Source organism: Bidens hawaiensis, unplaced genomic scaffold, assembly GCF_021521415.1.
Source record: "Bidens hawaiensis isolate Kalapana, Puna unplaced genomic scaffold, B.hawaiensis_p1.1 tig00012888_1, whole genome shotgun sequence".
Lineage (NCBI taxonomy): Eukaryota > Viridiplantae > Streptophyta > Magnoliopsida > Asterales > Asteraceae > Bidens > Bidens hawaiensis.
The window spans coordinates 31,152-44,872 of record NW_027492074.1 but is presented as its reverse complement, the minus strand read 5'-3'; the positions used below and the strand labels follow the sequence as shown (position 1 = coordinate 44,872).

The following is a 13,721-nucleotide window of genomic DNA, read 5'->3' as shown; positions in this document are numbered from 1 at the left end:
TTGAAATCAATGCACATTCTCCATGACCCATTGCTCTTCTTTACCATCACAGGATTGTCTACCCATGTTTGGTATCGTATTGGGCGGATGATATTTGCGCGCAGTAGATCTTCTACTTGCTCATTCATGGCCTTTGCCTTCTCATCCCCCATGACTCTTTTCTTTTGAGCAATTGGCTCTACAGACTTGAATGTGTTGAGAGAATGCTGCACCAGGTCTCGCGGAACCCCAGTCATATCAGAATGTTGCCACGCGAAGACCGATATATACGTTGTGAGCAATCTTTTCATTCTCACCCTTGTGTCATCTGATATCGTAGCTCCAATTGTGATTGTTTGTTATGGGAATTTTGGGTTGAGAATCCATTCCTCTGGCGCGTTGTTTGCCATTGGAAGCTTCATTCTCCCTTCTCGCGGTATACTTGTTACTGCGCACAAATGATCTCGGTATACAAATGTTACTCCTGTTGGTGTTGGGAACCCCAACGCGCCGTGCGCTGGTGACGGTATGGCGTTGAATTGGGCAATCGTTCCTCTACCCAAGATCATATTATGGCATGAAGTGGTGGGCAAGACCAAGAAGTTGACAATTTCAGCTCGCTTGTGTTTCTCATCCCCCATAGTTAGTTCGAATTGTATCTAACCTAGGGGGTGAATAATTTCGTTTGAGACACCCGAGATTGGTGCATTCACAATTTCGAGCCTTGCTTGGTCTGCTGGATCCAACTTCCTGAAACATTGCTCATACATGATGTCTGATTCACTGCCGGTGTCCACCAGGACTTTTGACACCTCATAATGAGCGATGTGTGCAGTGATGACTAGAGGACTGCTGATAGACGGGCCTCCTCTGATTCTTGGGAAGATTACTTGTTGCTCGCGCCAATCCCCTTGGACTTGCGCGCTTCTCTTCCTCGATCTTTGCCCTTGCCTTCCTCCTTCAGCTACACAGATTCTTTTGAATTTTTTACTGGCTGAGGCTCCGTCTGGTTGTTCATTCTCTAGTCTTGGGTTTTTCACCAGGTGAGCCAACTTGCCTGATTTCACATCTCTTTCAATCGCATCCTTCAAATGGTGGCATGCATCGGTGTTGTGCCCTGTGGACTTGTGAAACTCACAATACTTGCCACTGTTTGGTGGTCCCTTATGGAGTAATGGCTTGGGGCTTTTAAACTGGACATTCTCTGTGCTTAACACTTGCGAAGGCGTTTTGGTGAGGGGAGTCCATATTCTTGGTAGAGGTCTGTTAGGCTCTCTGCCGCCTTCCCTCTTGTCACTTTCTCCGCGATTACGAATGTCTTTTTGGGGCTGGGGTGAACTTTGTTGCGCTTGCTTTTCTGCGGGAGAATAACTGGTTTGTTGCAACCTGGACCATACGTAGTTTTGTTTGCCCCTCCTTTCATTGTTGCGTGGTGCTTCTGTTTGATGCCCTCTATCTCTTGCTCTGTCTTGGGCAATTTGTTTTTCATTTCGCGCGAAGACTCGCGATGCTTCCATAAGCTTAGCCCAAGTGGTTGGCATGCCATCTCTGCTCACGAGAGCTCTGCGGAGTTGATCACTGCGCGCACCTTGTATAAAGGCCACGCGCAAGAGTTGTTCAGTGATACCTCCAATTGCAAGAGATTCCTGATTGAAACGAGTTATGTAGTCTTCAATGGTTTCATCATTCCTGCGCACGCAGTGCATGATGTCATCGGGGTCGCGCGTGTGTCTGCGCTGCTGTACAAAGTGAGCCTGGAACTTCTCCAATAGCTCTTCGAACCCATCGATTTGTCCTGTCGGCAAGCTTTCGAACCAGACACGCGCTGCGCCCGTGAGGCAGCGAGCAAACATGTGACACCATGTTGGCATCGTCCAGCTTTCTAGGTTTCCAGTGTTGTAAAAACCTTGTAAGAAATCATCTGGATCTGTTGTACCATCGTAGTTGCCTAGACCACTTGGCTTCTTGGTTTTGTGTTGAATGGGAGCCTTCGCAATGCGCTCAGTGAATTTTGAATGCTTCACCAAGATGGCTGGCCTATATGGTGTGGTTACGTCCACTTGCCCTTTCGCTTGTGGGTTGTACGGTGTGTATAGATCCATATCAACTTTGGCTCCAGGCGCTATGTTCATGTGCGCGCGAAGCTGTGAACCTCCTGCATGAGTATCTCGCGTCTTCCTCATGCTGTGCACCTCTTCCTCATCACTAACATCAGCGTGTTCGGTGTGAACAGAGTGACCATCTTCCGGCGCGCGCGCCCTTTTTGTTGTTCCCTGAATGGTTTGTTTATCAAATGCGAGCCATTGTGTTAAGTCGGCTAACTTTTTGTGTTTGACCAGCTCATTGTATTTGTCCATTAAACGCCGTTGTTCGTTTATGAGCCATTCTATAGGGTCATTGGTTTCAACTTCCGGACCCATTGGTCCTTTTCGTTTTGCACCAGTCAGATTTTGGAACGTGAGATCGTCTGGAAGAGTTTCAGTCTGGCTATGAGGTGTTGTGATGAAGGGATGGTTACTGGTGGTGCGCGCAGTATCATGCGGCGCCCTCAGAAACTGATGTCCCTCATTAACATCCTCAAGCTCATTATCCTCCAGAACTTGATCGCTGTTTCGAACACCGGAAACCATGGTGAAGATATTCAGAGAGAACTGATGAGATAGTGGTTTTGTTGCCGTTGTAACAGGTGATGGCGCCAATGAAGAAACGTGGATCGACTTACTAGTATACGATCAACTTTCCTCGGGTATGAGTGTGCTATATAACCGATGGTTTTCCGGAATATGAATTCTTCCACCTACAAAACGAGCAGCACCGTGAACTTACCCCTCAGAAAGGGACAGAGGGGTCCTCTTTGGGGTAACCATCCGGTGTGAGAATAAGATATTGTAGGAGAAGATAATAATAATCTGAAAGTGGACTTAGAATGTATTTTCTTGCTTACCTCCCCTTGTGGAGGTGGTGTGGTATTTATAGTATTAGGGTTTCCAATTATTGGGCTCAGACCCAATTAGGGCCTTTTTGGCCTCCTCCTATTGCTTCGCGCCACGTGTCCTTAGGACACCTGGTGCTTTTTCATTGATTATTCTCTGACCAAGGTATTTCTCCTGACCCATGTGCAATCACGTGGTAGCACATGGGTTTTGCTGAGTTGTCCACCCTTCATTGGCAGCTGTCAACATCAGCATATTCTTTATTCCTTAAAGGATACCTTCTGGAAGGTTGTCTGATGAGCACAATCATGGTTGTCCTTATCCTGATTTGGATAAGGACGTGGTTGATTATGTGCATGTGTGATATGCGCCTATCCTGGGATGCGCGAGGTCTTCTCTTTATTCTCACGCGCAGATGTTTCATGCGCAGATGTGATATGCGCAAGCATATGTAATATGAGTGAGCATATGTGATATGCGCCACGCGCAGATGTGATATGCGTGAGCATATATGATGCGTGAGCATATGTGATGCGTGAGCATATGTGATATGCGTGAGCATATGTGATATGCGCCACGCGCATAGGTTTTGGCTTTGTGTCTTCATGACATCCTGATTTCAAGCCTCTTGTCTATATCTTGTGGGTTGACCCGCCCCGCTCGATGTTAAGGCGGGTGCATACCTCTTCATCAACAATGATTATTTTGTCCATTCAGCTCCATTTATATCCATCATGTTTTATGTCGTCAAACTGTTTTCTAAAATTGTCCAATCCTCAATACAACGTGCCAGAGGATGTCAGGATGTCTGTTATTACCTTTGTGTTTCATGAAAATGCCCAATATTCTATTTATTCTAAGTCCCTGAAATGATTGAGTCAACACATAAACGTTAAATACTGTAAATCACTTTGATAACGAAGGTTCCTTAACTCGGGAGCTTGTAAACTTGACTTTATAGTTATTGTCAGCTCAAGTAGTGATCAGCTTATCATTATACCTTGTGTTTGAGATAGAAACATTAAATTGCTATTACAGGTAGCAGTGATACCAAAACACAGTCCCAAGTCACTGATGACAAAATATTGAAACTCATAGAAGCGATATTACAACCTACCAACTCATTTGAGGAGCCGTATGAATAAAGTCGTCTACAAAAAGTATGAGAAATGTTGTACTATTACTATGTAAACAAGTAGTCAGTTTAAGGTAAATATAAAGAATTAGTTAAAAACGAACCAGTTTCTACCCGTACCCAACCTGCGAGTACGACCTGGTATTTGATTTCTCCTTGAAGCCGGACATGGAACCGACCCGGAACCACCGGAACCGGAAATACCCAGTCAAAACCCGACCCTACCCGAAACCCGATAAAAAATACCCGACTATACCGGAAACGGTTCCTACCCGGCCCCGCTTTAACTTTTTTTGACCATGCCCCGATTCCTAAAAAAATACACCTCTATTCAAATACATATGAAATGGAGAGGAGTGGATCAAACCCAAGTCCAATTACATTCAAACTCAAGCTAGACCTCATCCAAAAATAACAGGAAAGAAAAATTAGAGGTCTTAAAGAGTCAAACCACATTTCCCACAATTGTCGGGCATAAAAAACATTCAACCAGAGGTCAACAATTTCCAAACGTTACCGCTAAGACACGTTTCAACCGTACTAAACATAAAACAAAACACATCCCTCCGCCACACGCAACCGTAACGCCGCTACCAACACCAACAACAACAATGGCATCAATCCGTAGACGTAAACAAACCAACGACGACCCACACCATTCAACCAGCACGGCCGACGTAGACGACGACGACAAACACAACAAATCATCATTAAGAAGAACAAGAAAACGTTAGACAGAAAACTACACGTGTGTGGATAACTGTTGCTGGTTGATCGGATGCATTTGTACGGTGTGGTGGTTTTTGTTGTTTTTATACAATACAATGCCGGCGTCATTTCCGCAATATGTGACCGGAGAAGATCACCGGACCGTTGCCGGATCCTCCTGGCGTTAAGTGTTTGAAAGAGGGGTTGGAAACGAAGCATCCGGTGGTGTTTGTGCCCGGGATTGTGACAGGTGGGCTGGAGCTGTGGGAGGGCCATAAATGCGCGGATGATTTGTTTCGAAAACGGCTTTGGGGTGGCACGTTCGGGGATGTATATAAGAGGTATAATGTTTATTTAGAGGTGTGCATGGGTCGTCTCGATTTTGGGCGTAAGCCGAATGTCGGTTTTAAAAAGAACTTTGGTTCGATTTGGTTCGGTTTTGGGCATGAGCTGAAATGTCGGTTTTAAAAACACTTTGGTTTTGGGTTTGGTTTCGCTTTGGGCATAAACCGAAATGTGGTTTTTGAAAATAATTTGGTTTGGGTTTCGGTTTTTCTGCCTTGCCATTTAGGCTTGAATTTTGGGCCGAAAAAAGAAAATCTTGGAAAAAAATAATTGGCTTGGGTCTTTCTGTTTTCTTTTCTTTTGTTAGTTAATAATTAATATATATTTGAATTAAACTATATATTACACTATTATAATTTACTTAAAAATTTAAATAAAAGATTAAAGTTGGGTTCGGGTTTTTCGGTTTTAGTTACACAAAAAACGGAAAACTGAACTAAAAGTGCAGCTTTACGAAAACATAAACCAAAATAGTTTGCTGTTATTTCGGTTTGGTTATCTCAATATTTGCATTTTCGGACACGTTTTTTCGGTTTCGAGCACATCCCTAATAATTTTTATTGCGGTATTTGGCATTGTATTCTTCAAGTGTTGGTGGGTTTGGGGATTGGGATTTCTTATTGCCTTTTGATAAGTAGAATTGCATAACACTATTTTAAATATGCATAATTGCTAAATATTCATACAAATGTAGTTGATAGTGGATGTGCTTATGCAGGCCATCATGCTAGCCGCAACATATGTCACTAGACAATGAAACAGGTTTGGACCCACCTGGGATCCGGATCATACCGGTCAACGGTCTCGTGGCTGCTGACTATTTTGCTCCGGGCTACTTTGTTTGGGCTGTTTTGATTGCTAACCTGGCACGTGTTGGGTACGAGGAAAAAAATATGTACATGGCTGCATATAATTGGAGACTATCATTTCAGAGCACAGAGGTATAGTTTTGATTGGAATATGTATAGGTGGAAATTTGTCATGTTTACTTATCTCAAACATGATAAATCATTCTATTTAAATTAAGTTATTATTGATTTATTTTATTTTACTAGTATTGTTTTTAGGATCATAGCTAACGCATGTTATTTATAGAATAAAAAAATTATTGGGCAGTCAGATCGTTTTCAAACCAATACGATCCGTCCTCTTTAAACTAGTACTAAAGTTTTATATCTAACACGTTAGTTACTTATAAGAGGGAGACAAGAAATGACAAGTGTTTACGAGCCATAACGAGCCCGATATTAAAAACAATTGGTTTTAACCTGGATTTGTTTTACCTTTTAACCTACATGCTCATCCAGCTACATCTGTTGGATTAATTTCTATTCCGGGTCACAAGTCGGTGAACCGGGCCTAAGAGGTTTTAACAGGTCGGTTAAAGTCTAAGGGGTATTATGAAACATTCCATATGCTTGGTGGCTAAGTTGACCTTGTTTCCCAAGTTCATCTTGGTGGCCAAGTTGAGTGGTGACCACATATTATGCTTGGTGACCAAGTTGGGTTACTAGTATAAATAGATGTACAAAGTTAGTGTTAGATACATCACAACATCAACAACAAACACAACAATCACCACCATCACTACCAAAGTTATTGTAATCAGTTTTTTGAGTTATATTTTCTGGTTATAATATAAGTCGGTTATTTATAAGTTGTGCGTTAATTATCGTTTATCATTCTTGAATTGGTATCAGAGCTTGGTTCAAGAACGCGATAATTAACGACCAACAAAGAAGGTGTCTCGATCGAACAAGTTGGTTTGATTTCCCGAAGAAGTTGTTACCGTGGTTGATCGAACAAGTTGGTTTGATCTCCCAAAGAAGTTGTTGTCATTGTCGATCGCATAGTTCGTTCAATTGTTACTTTATTCAAACAAGTTGGGTTTGAGTAGCCATGGGTGACACGACTCCACCGCCGCCGCCAAAGGGGAAAGAGAACGGGCCATCTTCCGTTCAATGTCCAATGTTAACTGCAATGAACTATACCGTGTGGGCTATGAGGATGAAAGTAGTCCTAAGAGTTCACAAAGTTTGGGACACCATCAACTCGGGTGTCCCCGATGAAGACAAAAATGACATGGCTATGGCCTTGTTGTTTCAATCCATACCCGAAACCTTGATCATGCAAATTGGAGATCAAGAAACTGCTAAAGCCATGTGGGATTGGATTAAAACCCGACACTTAGGTGCCGAACGGGTTAGAGAAGCACGTCTCCAAACCTTGTCAATGGAATTTGACAATATGAAGATGAAAGAGTCAGATTTCATAGATAACTTTGCGGGCAAGTTATCGAGCTTTGCCTTGAAATCAGCGGCTCTCGGCAAAGTTATAGATGAAGCAAGGTTGGTAAACAAGTTTCTCAAAAGTCTCCCAAGATCGAAGTATATTCAAATGGTTGCTTCGCTTGAGCAAGTGTTGGATCTCAATAAAACGGGATTTGAAGATGTTGTAGGCCGACTCCGAGCCTAAGAGGAGCGAATCCGAGAACAAAAAATTCAAGGGGGTGACCAAGGTAAACTTTTATTCGGTAAATATGATTCATCAAGCCATAGAAGTTTTGAATCTAACGGGGGACGAGGAAGAGGAGGTCGAGGTCGCGGTCGAGGCCGTTTCAATGGCCAATACCGAACCCCTAGTACCGAACAAGGGTCATCAAGTCAGGGAAAAGTAAGGGTGAAGAAAGATCGGTCAAAGATTTTATGTTACCGATGTGACCAGTTTGGTCACTTTGCATTCGGTTGCCCAGACCGAGTTCAAAAGGGTCAAGAAGCAAACAAAACCGAAGCCCGTGAAAATTTTGATGATGCGGCGCATATGCATCAAGTTGTGTTATTAAATGAACAAAACCTAATACCAAAGAAATACGAGACCGAGCGGGTCGAAGATGATGTATGGTATTTGGATAATGGGGCAAGTAATCATATGACTGGAAATCAGTCATATTTTTTAGAGTTAAACAAGAACATAACCGGGAGGGATAAGTTCGGAGATGGGTCATTTGTTCAAATCAAGGGAAAAGGCTCAATTCTTTTCCAAGGAAAATCGGGTGACCAAGACTTGCTAACCGAGATTTATTATATTCCGGAGTTAAAAAATTAATATATTAAGTCTCGGTCAAGCAACGGAGTCCGGATGTGACATTCCGATGAAACACGATCTTCTAACCATGTACGATGATAACGGGAGGTTACTCATGAAGGTCAAGAGATCCGAAAATCGACTCTACAAAATACGAATGAAAATTGGAGCTCCCGTGTGTTTGCAATCGAAGATTGAAGATGATGCATGGCGTTGGCACGCAAGACTTGGGCACATCAATTTCGAGTTAATGAAATCGATGGCTAAGAAGGACCTTATACGAGGTTTACCACACGTTGAACACGAAAATCAGTTGTGTGAATCGTGTTTGGTGGGAAAACAAACGAGGCGTTCGTTTCCGGCTACATCCTCGTTTAGAGCTTGGAGTTAGTTCATGGTGACTTGTGCGGTCCAATAACCCCATCCACTATCTCGGGTAATAGGTATGTCTTTGTTATTATAGACGATTACTCACGATATATGTGGACGTTTTTATTGAAAGAAAAGGGTGAAGCGTTTGAAAGTTTTAAGAGGTTTAAAGTCCTAATCGAGATGGAGGCGGGTTTACAAATGAAAACTCTTCGAACTGATAGGGGAGGAGAATTCACTTCACGTGATTTCAATCGGTTCTACGATGAAAGTGGAATTATTCGGCATTTAACCGCCCCGTGCACGCCGCAACAAAATGGCATGGTAGAAAGGCGAAACAGAACTTTAATGGGGATGGTGCGGAGTATTCTAAAGGCAATGCAAGTACCAAATTATATGTGGGGAAAAGCGGTCCGACATTCAACCTTTTTAATCAATTGGGTCCCAACCCGGACCTTGGTTGATCAAACTCCATATGAACGGTTCAAGAAAAAGAAACCGATTATTGAACACGTTCGAGTATTTGGGTACATGGCGAATGCTAAAGTTGATAGTGTACATCTAAAGAAACTTGATGATAGGTCAAGACAGCTCGTTAATCTCGGGTCGATGACAGGTTCAAAAGCATACCGTCTCTTCGATCCGAACAACCAGAAAATTGTTGTTAGTCGGGACGTTGTGTTTGACGAAAACAAAGGGTGGAATTGGGTAAAGAAAGTCGAGAAGAATGACTACGAACCGGGTATGTTTTCTATTGTTTGGGGGGGTGCGGTTGACAATGGATCTGGTCAAATCGAACCCACTATTGAAGAAACGCCTAGAAGCAACCCGGGTAGCCCAAGCTCTGAACCTACATCATCAGTTCAACCCAAATCCAACGACTCAACCGAACCAAGTCATATCGGGTCTAACTCCTCAACCCGCTCTGAAGTTCAGTCGACGAGTAATGGGTCACAGGTCCATTCGGGTGATAATGAGGCCCAAACGGGTCTAAGACGTTCAACCCGAGTCTCGGTTTTACCAAGAAGATTACAAGAAGATTATGTGTTACATATTGACTCTGACTATGAGCAATTGCTTCTTACAGCAAGTGGTGAACCGAGTAGCTATTTTGAGGCTAAGTCGAACCAAGAATAGGTTCGTGCTATGAATACCGAGATCGATTCGATAAACAAGAATGAAACATGGAGGTTAGTCGAACTTCCAAAGGGTGCAAAATGTATTGGGTTGAAGTGGGTGTTCAAAATCAAACGAAATGCGGATGGAACGATAAATAAGTACAAAGCTCGGTTGGTTGCAAAGGGTTACGTGCAACAACCCGTGATTGACTTTGATGATGTTTTCGCTCCGGTAGCCCGAATCGAGACCGTTCGGCTACTAATCGCATTGGCTGCATCTAACGAGTGGGAAATCCACCATCTTGATGTAAAAACGGAATTTTTACATAGTGAATTGAAAGAAGTTGTGTTCGTTTCACAACCCGAAGGATACGAGAAAAATGGCGAGGAGGCAAAAGTTTACAAGTTGTCAAAGGCCTTGTACGGGTTAAGGCAAGCTCCCCGAGCTTGGAACACAAAGCTCGATAACATCCTACGAGACATGAAGTTTCAAAAATGTTCCAAGGAACAATCGGTTTACCGAAAGACGGATGGGAAACATTTTCTGATCGTAGCCGTGTATGTGGATGATTTATTTGTGACAGGTACAAGCTCGAGTATAATTTCCGATTTCAAAAAGGGTATGGCGAACAAGTTTAAGATGTCGGATATCGGGAAGTTGACCTACTATCTCGGAATCGAAGTAGTCCAACAAGAGGACGAGATAGTAATTACACAAGAAGGATACGCCAAAAGGATTCTAAAGGAGACCGGTATGCAAAACTGTAATCCGTCTCAAGTCCCGATGGATCATGGTGTGAAATACTCAAAAGCCGAGAATGAAGTCGAACTCGATGCAACCGAGTATCGAAAGGTAGTGGGTTGCCTACGGTATTTATTACACACTCGTCCGGATATGGCGTACTCTGTGGGTATTGTTAGTCGATATATGCAAAGCCCACGAGAATCTCATGGTATGGCAATACGACACCTATTGAGATACTTGAAGAACACGACGAGTTATGGGATCAAGTACGGGAAGAATGGGTCCAAACGACTTGTCGGGTATAGTGATAGTAGTCACAACATATATGAGGATGATGGTAGAAGTACCACGGGGCACGTGGTCTATTACGGGCAATCTCCAATTACATGGTGCTCACAAAATCAAGCGACAGTTGCACTCTCATTGTGTGAAGCCGAGTACATGGCGGCTTCAGAAGCTGCATGTCAAGCTGCATGGCTTCGAGAGTTGTTGAGCGAGTTGACTGGAAAAGCGTTGCAGAAAGTTGTGTTGAAAGTTGATAACACATCCGCAATTGCCCTTATGAAAAATCCAGTATTTTACAACCGAACAAAGCATATAAAGTGTCGCTTTCATTTTATTCGAGATTGCTACAACGACGGCGAGGTCGATGTTGAGCACATTAACGGGAAAGAGAAACGAGCCGATATCCTCACTAAAGCACTCGCAAGAATCAAGTTCACGGAGATGTGCGAGTTACTTGGAGTTGAAGACCTTACTAATCCGAATCAGAAATTAGGGGGGTGAATGTTGGATTAATTTCTATTCCGGGTCACAGGTCGGTGAACCGGGCCTAAGAGGTTTTAACAAGTCGGTTAAAGTCTAAGGGGTATTATGAAACATTCCATATGCTTGGTGGCCAAGTTCACCTTGTTGGCCAAGTTGACCTTGTTGCCCAAGTTCACCTTGGTGGCCAAGTTGAGTGGTGACCACATATTATGCTTGGTGACCAAGTTGGGTTACTAGTATAAATAGATGTACAAAGTTAGTGTTAGATACATCACAACATCAACAACAAACACAACAATCACCACCATCACTACCAAAGTTATTGTAATCAGTTTTTTGAGTTATATTTTCTGGTTATAATATAAGTCGGTTATTTATAAGTTGTGCGTTAATTATCGTTTATCATTCTTGAACATCTACTTATATATTTGCATCGTTTATCTGGTTTACATGTTTATTGCCTTTGCTTCATAGATGAAACTATTAGAAGTCATTTTTCGAATCTTTTGATAGGTGAGAGACCAGACGCTGAGTCGTATAAAGAGCAATATAGAACTAATGGTCGAAATAAGCGGGCAAAAGGCTGTTATTATACCACATTCCATGGGTGTTCTATATTTTTTGCATTTCATGAAATGGGTTGAAGCACCCCCTCCAATGGGTGGCGGAGGCGGACCCGATTGGTGTACTAAACACATAAAGGTGGTGATGAACATTGGTGGACCGCTGCTAGGTGCACCCAAAGCTTTAGCAGGCCTTTTTTCAGCTGAAGCCAAAGACATTGCATTTGCTAGGGGCATTGCACCGGGCGTGTTGGACTCTGATGTATTTCACATTCAAACACTACAACACCTGATGAGAATGAGCCGCACATGGGACTCAACAATGTCCATGATCCCAAAAGGCGGTGACACCATCTGGGGTGGACTCGATTGGTCACCCGAGGAAGGATATTTTCCAAACAATACACGCAAGAATATAACTTCACAGTCGAATTCCCAAGCAAAAAGTCCAAATTATGGAAGATTTATATCGTTCGGGAGAGATGCAGCTGAGGCACATTCGTCACAAATCCAACGAGTCGACTTTAGGGTACGTTTTTAATTCCGTTAAAATCATTATTCCCTTTCATTCTTGTTATTAGATATTTTATAAAAAATGTGGGTTTCTTTATTGGTAGGATGCTGTGAATGGGAGTAATTTAGCGAACAACACGTGTCGTGAAGTGTGGACCGAGTATCATGACATGGGGTCCAGTGGTATCAAGGCGATAGCCGAGTATAAGATTTATACGGCTAACGACCTTGTGGATATGCTAAAGTATGTTGCTCCAAAGATGATGAAACGGAGCGACAGACACTTCTCACACGGGTTGGCTGATAATCTTGACGACCCAAAATACGCTCATTACAGATATTGGTCCAACACGTTAGAAACAAAGTAAGAACATATTTCAATATTGTTTAAAAATCTCATAATCACTTTCAAAACGCACATTTAACTATATGATCATTCACTTATAGGTTACCAAACGCTCCGGACATGGAGATATACTCAATGTACGGTGTTGGCATTCAAACCGAACGTGCATACGTTTATAAACTCACACCCGCAACCGAATGCTACATTCCATTCCAAATAGACAATGCAGCCGGGGACACAAACCCGCACGCTTGTCTAAAAGACGGCGTGTACACGTTAGACGGTGATGAAACCGTGCCAGCATTGAGTGCGGGCTTCATGTGTGCAAAAGGATGGCGCGGGAAAACAAGATTTAATCCCTCGGGAATTAAAACTTATGTTCGGGAATACGAACATAACCCGCCCTCGAACTTTCTCGAGGGCCGTGGGACCGAGAGTGGGGCCCACGCCGATATATTTGGCAATTTTCAGTTAATTGAAGATATAATCAGGGTGGCAGCTGGTGCTTCTGGTGAAGAGTTGGGTGGTGATAGAGTTTCTACAGATATATTTAAATGGTCGGAAAAAATTAACTTAAAATTGTAAATATTTGTTAATCTTTAATTTTTATTTATTTATTATTTGTGTACTTTCTGTACGAGGATGATGATGATGACACGCCAATCACCAAATTTGAATTAAAAGGATATTTTGCTAATTAATTAGATTATCATTAAGATTAGGGAAAGATAAAAGAGAGATATGTATATTGTGGGTCGGTTTTAAGTGGTATTTAAAATTAAGTTGTTCTTTCTTATCTTTGATATAATGTTTTAAAATGGGGTCTTCCTTTTGGTTTTGAGTTTGTAGTCAACTCAAATCAATATTGGGTTATAAAGATTATGGATTCCAGTTCAAGAAAAGAATAAAGTTAAATAAGTATTAACTTTTCTCACTCAAATTAAATATTAATTATATGTTAATTATATTAATTCCCAACAAAATAACTTGACAAGTGAGAATATGGACATATGGTAGATGAGAAGATGACATTTAGGTTTTAATACTTCCGAACTATCTTGCTAGTTGCAACACTATTAAATTATATTTTTACTAGTTTCTAGCCCTCGTATTAC

General features: G+C 42.2%; 1 pseudogene; it reads left to right on the top strand.

Moving 5' to 3' along the window:
- Window positions 1-4,658: 4,658 nt before the first annotated feature.
- Window positions 4,659-13,416, top strand: LOC143542466 (phospholipid:diacylglycerol acyltransferase 1-like; annotated as a pseudogene).
- Window positions 13,417-13,721: the final 305 nt, after the last annotated feature.